Source organism: Pelobates fuscus, chromosome 7, assembly GCF_036172605.1.
Source record: "Pelobates fuscus isolate aPelFus1 chromosome 7, aPelFus1.pri, whole genome shotgun sequence".
Taxonomy (NCBI): domain Eukaryota; kingdom Metazoa; phylum Chordata; class Amphibia; order Anura; family Pelobatidae; genus Pelobates; species Pelobates fuscus.
Window position 1 is genome coordinate 38,719,313 of NC_086323.1, and position 12,244 is coordinate 38,731,556.

Genomic DNA, 12,244 nt, shown 5'->3' on the forward strand with positions numbered 1-12,244 from the left:
AGAGTATAATTAAATTGTTTTGTGGAATTAATGTTATATATTACATATTGGTTATTGCACTAATTTAATAATTGTAGACTGGGCTACCAAGCTTATATCATGGCACTGAATTTTGTCTGGATGGATAATACACTTTCCTATTTAAACCTTTCAATACCAAATTAGGTATAAACATTTTTAATTGTATTGCATTTAGCAGTATGCAATCTAGTCCATAAAGCCTCACTCTCATTTATACTCTAGTTGGGATTGCCAGCCTCAAGAGGAATTATTATTTATTTCTGACAGAAGCTACTAGTTACTAATAAAGTGCCTGTGAAGTTGCTGAAAATGTAAGCTTTACCCCCTGCTTTCAAACAGTACAGTAAGTTTCAATGGGTCATATTATTCCCAGAGTCAGGGAGCCGGGAAGGTGGGAGAAGTGAATAGACTCAATATACTTTATTTTAGAAATATATGCTTTATCTGTATTTACTGTAAATGGGCATTATGCATAAATGCAGACATACGGTTTACATTGTGTTCAGGGCCAGATTAAGGGCCCAGTGTACCTGGTGCTGACAATTATGATGGGGCTTAACTACAGAATCTTATCGACCAAAAACACTAAAACAGTCATACCTCCCAAGCGTCATGTATCTGACGGAGTTGCTGTTGGAGGGAAACTCAAAGGATACAGCTATATGAAAACACATACTCTATGCTATTCTCTTTATCTAATTTATGCTTTCATCTTTCAAGTAAATCCATACCCCCTAACAGCAGTGTCCAGTGAAGCAGGAATTCAATGGGCGGGGTAAAAAGGTGGGCCACTGACGCGAATCACGTGACCAGAACTGCCAAAAGGGGCGAACATGCCCAAAAAGGGGACATGTCTGTCCAAAGAATTGGAAGGCCAGCCTGGCATCAGTGTCCCTATGTATCACAGTGTCAGTGTCCCCATGTCGCCCTGTCCCCTAGTCTCCCAGTGCCCCATGTCTCAGTGTGTCCTGTGTCACTAGGATACTAGGGGACACTGAGAGACATGGTGTAATGGATCACCTGGCACCCCGCCTGGGTACCTCCGTTGAAGGATGCTCCTAGTGCTTCCTGAGGGCTCCAAGCACTCTAGCAGACAACACAACTACCGCAGGCCGAACTTCTCTTCCTTCAGAGCGAAGCAGGAACAAGCTCTTAAAACAGCTTAGGAGTGATTATGGCAAGGGAATATGCAGAGCATAGCAATCCCTTGTAGCAGGTTCCCCCAATAAGAGACAGTACTCCAAATTGAGGGTGAAGTAGAACTGAAGTTTTAATGGAACACTCTGCTTTCATGCACATTTTACACACATAGTACCGCCCACAGGGTTTTGAAGAACAACCAATCCAACACGTATAATATAGTAAAACACTCCCATTCATTCTCACAAAAGTCTCCCCTCTGCCTGTGATATAATTACTGTACACAATGGGTTAAAGTAATTATCACAGGCAGGAAAAATACACTTTTTACACAGTTACTGTAACTTTAAAACTATACATCCAATCTGCATATAAGTTACATATTAATAATCAGCATTCTTCAAATATAAACACTCATACAAATCCTTCCAGTAGTTAAAAAGTTAGTCGGAAGTCCTTTCTGACCGGACGCAAGCACATTTTCCTGCCCAAAACAGTTACATAGATTTGGGCTGTGCGGTCGGTCTATTTAACACTGAAAAAATTACCCCCAAATTACGTCCCATTCGAACGTGCGTTCAAATCTTCGAACGGGACTTAGTCTCCAGCCACAGTGTCGAAGTGGAGGAGAAGGTTCGTGCAATTGGGTAGCCGAAAACAGTTCCATAGATTTGGCTGCACACACCGCTGACCGCGTTCGGCAGAATAAAGATGGCCGCCGCCACGTGTTCGTTTGTACGAATGGCGGCCACCCAGCGGTCGGCAATTTACCTACAGCAGGCTCCTAGCCTGGGAGGTAAATTGCCTGCACGCTTCCACTTCTGTGTGGTCCGCCTGTGTGGTACTTGGTTCAGTAAGCCCCATTTACTGAACCAAGTGGGAGAAAGCCATGCACAAATGATTTTAAAGGTCTGGGGACATAGTCTTAAAGGGGCATTGTCACACAAAGTCTCAATATGTCCCCAGACGGTTCTTAAAGGGCCAGCACGGTCCAATATAAGTCCATAAGCCCAAATGCTGATTTTAAAGGGCACAATCTCCCAGGGGCCATAGTTCCAAGGCATGAGGCTGGCAATCAACCCCCTCCAAAAAACAGTGGCGAGGTCCCTTTCACCACACATGGGGACACTGAGACACTTGGGGAAACTGAGATACTGGGAGACATGGGAGCACTTGTGGATACAACATGGGGACACATGGAGACACTGGGACACTGAGACATTTGGGGACATTAGTAGAAATGGGGTAACAGATACATGGGGACACATACATTTGGGGAAACTAAGACACAAGGGACACAGAGACATGAGAACACGGACACTGGGAGACTAGGGGACACAGACACTAGGGTCACTGGCTGGGAGGCATGGGGACACAGACACTTGGGGACACTGGGAGACGTGGGGCACTTGTGGACATAGACATGGGGACACTGGGAGACATGGGGATACTAGGGACACAGACACTGGGAGACATGGGGACACTAAGACACTAGGGACACTGGCTGGGAGACATAGGGAAACTGTGAGACATGAGGACACTAAGACACTGGCTAGGAGAAATGTTGATACTGGGAGACATGGGGACACTGAGACACTGGCTCGGAGACATAGGGACACAGAGACATGGGGACACTAGGGGACACTGGGAGACTAGGGGACACAGACACTAGGGTCACTGGCTGGGAGGCATGGGGACACAGACACTTGGGGACACTGGGAGACATGGGGCACTTGTGGACATAGACATGGGGACACTGGGAGACATGGGGATACTAGGGACACAGACACTGGGAGACATGGGGACACTGAGACACTAGGGACACTGGCTGGGAGACATAGGGAAACTGGGAGACATGAGGACACTAAGACACTGGCTAGGAAAAAATGTTGATACTGGGAGACATGGGGAAACTGAGACACTGGCTCGGAGACATAGGGACACAGAGACATGGGGACACTAGGGGACACTGGGAGACTAGGGGACACTGAGACACTAGGGACACTGGCTGGGAGACATGTGGACACTGGGAGACACGGAGACACTGTGTCCCTAGTGTCTCCATATGTCTCACAGCGTCCCCATGTGTCTCAGCGTCCCCATGTTTCCCAGTGTCCCCAAGTCTCTCAGTGTCCCCACGTCTTCCAGTGTCCACTAGTGTCTTCTTGTCCCCATGTGTCCCCTACTGTCTCAGTGTCCCCATGTCTCCCTGCTGCCTTTCCCTCCTTCCTTCACATACCTGAGCTGTAGTCTGTCTCTGCAGGCTGGGAGCTGCTGTCTGGACTATCTGTGCTGTGTAGCTGCTCCCCGCGGATCAGTGAGTAGAGAAAGGCAGGGAGATGCTGTAACGTCCTAACCCTGCCTCTCTCCATACACAGTGACCCCTACTGGCTGGTGCTGGTATTGCAGAGTAATCTCAGTTTATACTGAGAAAAATATTTGCATTTGTATTGCCGGTATTACTGCAATACCGTCATGGCCACGCAGCCTCAAATACCGGCTGTGCCTTAAAATAACAGTCAGGTGGCAAACCTAAGAGTATTGTGTAAAAAAAAAAAAATATTTAAAAATTATTATTAATATTATTATTATTTTTTAAATGGGCCTATTCCATTGGCCTGGATCTGCAGCTCCATCAGCCCCTATGTTAATCCGGCCCTGATTCTGTTGCCATTTTAGCAAGTTGCACTGTTAGTAATGCCTTCAGGTTCCTTGCAAATAACTATAAAAAAAGGTATATGGCTATTTTTATTCATAAATATTTTTGTCATATCTACGGTATGTGAGAAAAAATTGCTTTTTTTCCTACAAATTTTTACTACATTGAGCCAAGAAGGTCTTTTCTTTCTGCACACAAAAAAAATGCAAAAAGACAAAGTCAAAACTGTTTGTTTTTTTTCACTGTACTTTGTTTAACTGGGCATTGTGAAGAGGTGACTGTGGAATTGCAAATATTATGCCAAAATAGCTTAGATGGAAAAATACTCTTCCAAATAGCATTATTGGTTACATATTCTGTCTGTATAGTTTGGCATAAAAGTTGCAATTCCCTTGTCAATTTTCCAAAGTTTAGGGACCAAATTAACAATATTATATTCAACACTAACATAGTGCATGATTTACTGGATTTCAAAGTGCACGCAAAACCAGTGTTTCATTGTATTGTCCCTTTAATTATCAAACCAAATACATTCAATCTTGAAATCTGTAAGAGGGAACATCACTGAGTTTTTATAGTAAATGTTTTTATTGGGATTTAATTAAAACCACGATTTCCTTTAAGATTTTTTTTATTTTTTTTACTTCTTTGTTTAAAAATATGCATTATTTAATACCGATTTTCTGTTTGTTACTGTTGGCAAGGAATCCCCTGCAGGATGTTTTAGAAAAAAATGATTGTATCTTCAACTGCATCTTTAATAATAAGAGAAAGGGCTTTTCAAATGTTCATTAAGACTATAGAGTGCTTTGAATTCCTATTAATATGTCCACTGTATGTGTTGGGGTGAGAGAAGATTGAAATATACATTTTTACAGCTTACATCACTGGCTTTTATATTAAAGAGACACTCCAGTACCCTAAATCACTTAACGGTTAACTGGCTGTCCCATCAGTCCTATTATACAAACATGCTGATATGAAGAGAAAGTGCTTTTCAATCAGACTTTAGAGATGGTTTCCTGCTTACTCACTTTGAACGAGCATTCAAATCAGTAGTGAATTCTTATTAAAGAAAGACATTGATTTATAAAATATTTTACCAGGAAAGATACATTGAGATTTCTCTCGTTTTCAAGTATGTCCTGGGTCCACAAAACATTGTATTGATACAATAGGGTACAATAAAATACAAAAACAATATTAATACACAATATATACAACATTTAACATAGAACAGGTAGGAAATATATAATCAACCGCCTTGGATTGGCAGAGTGCAGACTGGTCTGCCATCAGAAATGTTGGGTCCCCTTAAACATGTCTGGTTCACCCACCTCGGAGCGTACACACATTGCCCTCCCCCGAGTCCCTGCTGACAAGTATAAGTAGAGTGGATGCAGTGTTTGTGTGTGTTTATAGTGGGTGCAGTATGTGTGCATAGTGGATGCAAGGAGTGTATATATCTGTAAAGTGGATGCAGTGTGTGTATAGTGGATGCATTGTGTATGTAGCGGAAGCAGTGGCGTACCTACAAAGGTTGCAGGGGTCGCAGCTGCCCCTCACTGCAGGCGGCCCGGCCCCAGCCACAACCCCTGCGACCATGGGCCGCCTAGATGCCGCCCCCTCCGTGTGCCCCGTGTCATAGGGGGGCCCAAGAGGTGGCCCACTGGCCACCTAGTGGACCTCCCCCCCCCCCCCCAGGCGGGTGGCTGAGTTCCTGTCAGACGCGGCGAGGGAGCTGTGTTCTCTCTGCTCTGCTCCCTCGCACGCCTTTTGCTGATGCCAGGAGCCGGAATATGACATCATCAGTAGACAGCCCACGAGGGAGCAGAGCAGAGAGAACACAGCTCCCTCGCCGCGTCTGACAGGAACTCTGCCGCCCGCCGCACTGAAGCCCCACTGGACCCCAGGGACAGATCCATGCCAGCCCTCCAGGTAGGGAGGCTGGGTGGACATTTTATATGAATAATTTGTGTGTGTCTGTGTATATGTGTGTGTCTGAATGTGTCTGTAAGTGTATGTGTGTGTCTGTAAGTGTATGTGTGTCTGAATGTGTGTGTATGTGTGTCTGTAAGTGTGTGTATGTGTGTGTCTGTGAGTGTGTGTGTCTGAGTGTATGTATGTGTGTCTGTGAGTGTGGATGTGTCTGTATGTGTGTGTGTGTGTGTCTGTGAGTGTGTGTGTGTCTGTGAGTGTATGTGTGTGTCTGAATGTGTATGTGTCTGTAAGTGTATGTGTGTCTGAGTGTGTGTATGTTTGTCTGTGAGTGTGTGTGTCTGAGTGTGTCTGTGAGTGTGTGTGTGTGTGTGTGTGTGTGTGTGTGTATGTGTCTGTAAGTGTATGTGTGTCTCAGTGTGTGTGTCTGTGAGTGTATGTGTCTGAGTGTATGTCTGTAAGTGTGTGTGTGTGTGTCTGTGAGTGTACGTGTGTATGTATGGGTCTCTGTGTGTGTGTCCGTATGTATCTGCATGTGTATCTGTTTGTCTGCATGTGGGGGTGGCGGGGACGTGTGGGGTAGGAGGTAGATGTATGGTAGGGCCCCAGGGAAATTTTCGCAACGACCCCATGGTTTCTAGTTACGCCTCTGAGTGGAAGGAGTGTGTGTACGTAGTGGATGCAATGTGTGTGCGTGTGTGTGTGTGTCTGTGTATATATACATTGGACTCTGCTGGTGGTGGCAGATTACAAGATCACAGGTAGAGTTTGTCTACCCGAGCAGTCAGGACCCCCCAGGAATGCTGGGCCTGTGACAACCATCACAGTTGCGACTCCCTGATAGCAGTGCTGAGTGCAGAGATTGGCGAGCATGCACTATAGGTTCCCAATGTTTCTTTATAAGAAGCAGTGGATAGTAATGGAGATCATCACTAGTGGTAAATTTACTGCTGGAGGGTTGAGCTGATTTTTAAATAGGAAAAAAGTAGAAGTTGCACCCCGGAGTCAAAAACAAAAAAAGAACCCCGCAACCTGTAATGTTCCTTTAATATTTGACATCAAAATACACTGTGTAAAACATCATAGACTCTTCCTAATTCTTCCCATTGTACTGAGAAAATCAATGCCACCACAGTAAACAATTGATTATGGCCTACTGACTGAAGAATATGAAATGTCTGTTCCTACCAATGGCAACCCACGCATTGGGTCCTGACACATGGGCTAAGAACCAAAGCTATATGTAATATTTAAAAGGGCTATAATTGACTTTTCCAAAATTGATCTGCATGGGTAGACTCTCTGGAACTCTCTGGAAATAAAAAAAACAAAAAAAAAAAAAAAACAACAAAACAAATGTTAATCTAAATACATAACCTAATTGTACCACAGTTTTGTGATAATCTTTTCTTTGGGAAAACATAGGCACTGTATATTTCTGGAAATAGGTTAGAACCTCAGTATTGGGATCATGGTGGGGGAAAGAGTGATGGTGACCTGTCAGGAATTTTGAAATTATGTTTTTTGTTCTGATGCCTTTGTTCTTTAATGACTGGAAAATTACGTACTTTTTTGTTTATGGGCCTGCATGCCTATTGATGATGTTTTAACGTGACATTTAGGCATTCCCTCACTAAACTTTTTCTTAAACTAAAAGGACTATTATTATGTTCCCCTTGAGAGCTTGAGAAACACAACTAGAATGTTTTTCTTCAAAGATCTCAGGGTCCATGAATGAACATGTAGAATGAAAAAGTAGTAAATTATATGCTGCATATTCACCAACAAATATGACATTCAGTCCCATAAAAAAAGAATAACTCAAGACGTTATTTGCAAAAAAAATATTGTAACTAAAGGCTGAAAACTTTGTTCCCTGGTCCTCTTTCTCTCTCCTGGTTCCAGGTCACTTCAGTCTGGCAGGAAAGATTAAACTGCTAATTGAGAACCATAATTGACTTTGCCTACCTGACCCTGTATATAAATTGTATGATTGCAGACAATAGCTTTGATTTAAGCCTTGTGTGACGAGACCAATCTCGCCACTGTGCATTGGAGGAGCCTGGTTGCCCGCCTGCTGCCTTTAGACTATGGCCCCATGTTGAAACGCTTAATTTTCCTCTGCAAAGACACGAAAGCCGGGTCATTCTGTGCTTGCCCTGTTTGAGCGGTGATACCCCAGATAGCTATGCCATGGAGCCCATTCGTATAATGAAAGACTTTGGGAAAGACTTTGGCTCCATGGCAATTGAACTATATGTGTGTGATCTGAGCGCCATTCAGTAATAATGTGCGCTCAGATCTGAGCTATCTGGGGATATGTACCTGTTTTATGCAATGGCTGCACATGTGTTCAATGGAGTTTTGCCTCTGTCCTTGGAGATAATTGGATTATTTCCCAATTATCTCCAGGATAGAAGACTCTGTGGAACTGGTTTTGGGCAGAAAAGCCATGCTTCATTCGGTCACAAAGGACTAGGATCTATCTTTTGAACCACTGGACGAATTTGTATGATTTTGACATATGTTTGTATTTGGAGAATGTGATGCATACTTTTAAAGTTATGAATAATATGGAAAAACTGTATTTCTCTGCCTGTGATAATTACATTACCCATTGTGTTGGAGGATTTTGTGTGGGAGTGTCTTGTACATGTTTATTGGTTGTTTTCCAAAACCCTGTGGGTGGTACTAATATGTATATAAGAACAATAAACCCACAGCTCTTCCTGCTTGACCCTCAAAACAGAGCCTTGCCTCGTTCTTGGGGGGATTTATTGTATGCTGTTCCAGTTCGACTGCTAGGAGTGTAAACCTATTCGTATGGTTTTTCCTATTCGGCTGTTTACAGCATTCATATGGTTTACTGTTCGGCGGATTGGTGTCTTTGGTAGCTGCCTGTATATCTGGAAGGGGAATATCTCCTAAACGGCTTTTAACCCCTTTTATGCCTGGGGGTGCCGTTACACCTAGCATGTCAAACTCGCGGCCCGCAATCGATATAAAAACAATTGCTTTACCACCTGACAAGCTTGACTTATTGTTGAGGGGTTTTCTACTACAAAATATTCAATATGGCACCTTGGTACTCAAATTATCATAAAGTAATTAAATTTGATCGAGTTTGCGGAAACCTGACTCCTGGCATATTTTGGCACTTGATCCGTACTGTACACTTTATAAACAAATAGTTTATTTTTTTTGGCTTCCACAACAAAAAATAGGAATCCTATAATGATATAAAGAGGTCTGCCTCATCTTTAGCCAAAAGAGTTAATGAGAAACTTGGTTAAACCAGGAAATAAATACTCAGTTTGACATTAGTGTCTTCCATGCAGGTCTTACAATTGTTCTACCACTGACAAGTTGGAGTCTGTTTTATTCATCTTTCTAACTCTACTGAAATCCTTTTTTTTCTTCCCATCAGCTTTATGTTATATGACTCACTGTCTCCTATCTTTTTATCTTTCTTTGCACAGAGACCCACTTGTTTGTTACTTTAAATAGCTAGACTTATTTCGCGGCAGACGTATTTTCCATTAATACTATAATGTCCAACGCTATCTTTCCTCTTCCCCTGTCAACATTAATCTGAAACTTGTCTTGTTCCAAGAACATTTAATTGGCTTCTGGACGTATTGCGCAACCTGATCAACTTTAAAATGATCATTGGGACAATTTATGGCCTCAATTTATTATTTTTAGATATGCTTTTCAAGTGATTTCATATTTTGATTTTTTTTTTATATATATATATTGAAATATTTTTATATAGGATATATAATGACGCACCAATGAAACTGCCTGAGATGGAGTTACACTTCCGGCAGCAAGGGGTTATGTTAAACTCCACATATGCAGCATTTCATACTGAAACGCAGCACGTACAGACTCAAATCACTGAAGTGATCATGGTGCTTTAAGTAACCTTTAAGGACACTACCTCAGGCTAATTTTTTTTTCTGAGACAATCAATCTCCTTGGGAGGTTCATCTAGTTTGCAAGGGCGCCAGGTTATATTACAGCACCTTCAGTGCTAGAAAAGGAGGAACGAAGAAACTTCTCACACTGCACATCCAGGAGATGACAGAAAAGGCAGGTGTTGGTAACCAATGACCTGGCCATAACCACATCCAAATCACCTGGTATAAAATGTATGACTCAAAATCTATTTTATACAAATCAGCTTCTGGTTGGTCCCAGAAGAGACGTTTCATTTGATTAAATGTCTCAAATGTACCAGGCTAAAAAACTAAAGAACTGGAACAAACTGCAGACTATGGCGAGCACTTTAGATATCTGCAGTAACAACGTTTGGATATATCCAGGCCTTTTAACTCTCAGGTTTACAAAATTCTTTAGATATCAGGTCTTCAGCATTCCAAATTATTATTGGGATATCTCCTTCCCCGCTTTCTACTAGTCCAGACTCCTAAACAGTCTGGCTTTTTCCATCACAAGGACTTAGTGGTACACCACTACACCTCATTATACCACATTTTATTGTGATGAGTGTCCTACAATAACTACCTGCAACAGGTTCTGTTCTTTGTTATTTCCAAATGGTGACTTGGTGACACTTACCCAGTAATACCTCCCATCCCCACCACCGATTACTAGGGATTAGGAATTCAGGTAAATTTATTATTTTATTAAAAAAGTCTCTCTCTTGGCATCACTTTGGACCATGAGAATGAAGTGTATAGCATAAATTATTCAGCTTGTGAAACTATCCTATCCAAAGGCATTCACACTAGAAGCAGAATCCTTACAATGTTACCATCAGATAATCCAGAAAATATCTCAGGTAATAGAGCTGACATAAAACCAGCAGCAAGTAAGCAGTAATACATTGTAACAATGGTAAGAACTTTAGATTCCACACTGCTGCTCTAATAGGGGGGTTTAGTATGGTATCCCTGTACACCAGTTTCAGAGCTGTATTTAGTAGATAAACCCTGTTCTATATTATTTATTTGGTTTTTGAGATTTTTCTGTGCTTCCATTTTTCTCTACTTATTTTATGAGATAATGGTGTTACACAGCATTCTCTACAGAATTTAAATACACTGGTTTTATCTGATAGATCCCCTCTGTTTAATTTCTCGTTTGACAATTATAAACCTCTACAAGTTGGTTCACACATTCATATCTGCAGTAGAAATCAGCTGGCGACGAGGCAGAATCTAAATGTATCCACATGTATATAAATTGCAAGATTGCAGACAATAGCTTTGATTTAAGCCTGGCATGTCAAACTAGCGGCCCGAAATTGATATATTTGCGGCCCACGTGCCCTTGGACCACTTTGTGTTGTGACTGCTTCCAGCCTTAAGACAGGAAAGATATTTCCTGTCTGATTCTTGTCTTCCCTCCCACAACCGATCGTGTGCTCCCGCAAGCCATCCACTCCCCTTACCCTCCTGCTCGCAGTGCCAGAAGAGCTTAAGCAGAGAACAGCAGAGCTGGAACTGGAGGACTGGCTGCTCATCTTAAAGTAGGGGAAGAGGGGCTTGGTGGACCTTCCTGTGTAGTGTGCTAAATTGGGCAGGGGAAGGCAGTATAATATTAATTTGAGGGAGAATGGAGGGTGCAGTGTATAGAATTGGGGGTGGGGGTGAGCAGTGTTTTAATTTTAGGGAGGGGACACTGAAATAATTTGGGGCAGGTAGGGGGTAGTGTATTAAATTGGGGAGGGGGCAGTGTGTTAATTTTAGGGAGGGAGAGGTCAGTGTATCAATTTGGGGGAGGAAAGGGGACAGTGTATTAATTTGGGGGGGGGAGTGGGGCAGTGTATTAGAGTGGTGGGAGAGGGCAGTGTGCTAAGTTGGGGGGAGGGCATGGTATTAATTTGGGGAAGGGAGGGGGGCAGTGTATGAGAGTAGTGGGAGGGGGAGCAGTGTGTTGGATTGGGGGAGGGCAGTGTATTAATTTGGGGGAAGGACGGGGACAGTGTATTAGAGTGGTGGGAGGGGACAGTGTGTTAAATTGGGGGAGTAAGGGGGGCAGTGTACTAAATTGGGGGAGGGAGGGGGCAGTGTATTAAATTTGAGTGCTGGGAGGAGGGGCAGTGTATTAGATTGGGTCTGCATGGAGGCGCTGAACGCTCCTCATAGAGATGCTGATTGGCTGCACAGCTTTTTGCCACATGTGCACAATAGCCTCCCAACGCTTTTTATGGGGAAGCATTGGATTGGCTGAGATCATCAAGTCTAATGATCTCAGACAAAGTGAAGAACATACTCATAGGACTTAAATATCAACGAGTTAATGTAATTTGTTTTTTACAGCTATGCAACAGCATACATTCACAATTTCAGTCCCATTACCAAACATTTCTTAATATGTCAAGGTAGTTGGAGCGAAACAATGGTTATATACAAATGCGTGTTTACTTTGAAGCCCCATGTGCGTGAGAACGTCCAGTGTCAGGCAACTTTTTTATACTGTACTTTTCTAAATAAACCTATGTTTCTATGAAAACTG

At 42.7% G+C, this 12,244-nt stretch overlaps 1 protein-coding gene across 8 annotated transcripts in view; it reads left to right on the forward strand.

Annotated features, from left to right (window-relative positions):
• Positions 1-12,244, forward strand: part of NEXN (nexilin F-actin binding protein) — a 72,555-nt gene that overhangs the window by 18,905 nt on the left and 41,406 nt on the right. The gene's annotated exons all lie outside the window — the stretch shown is intronic.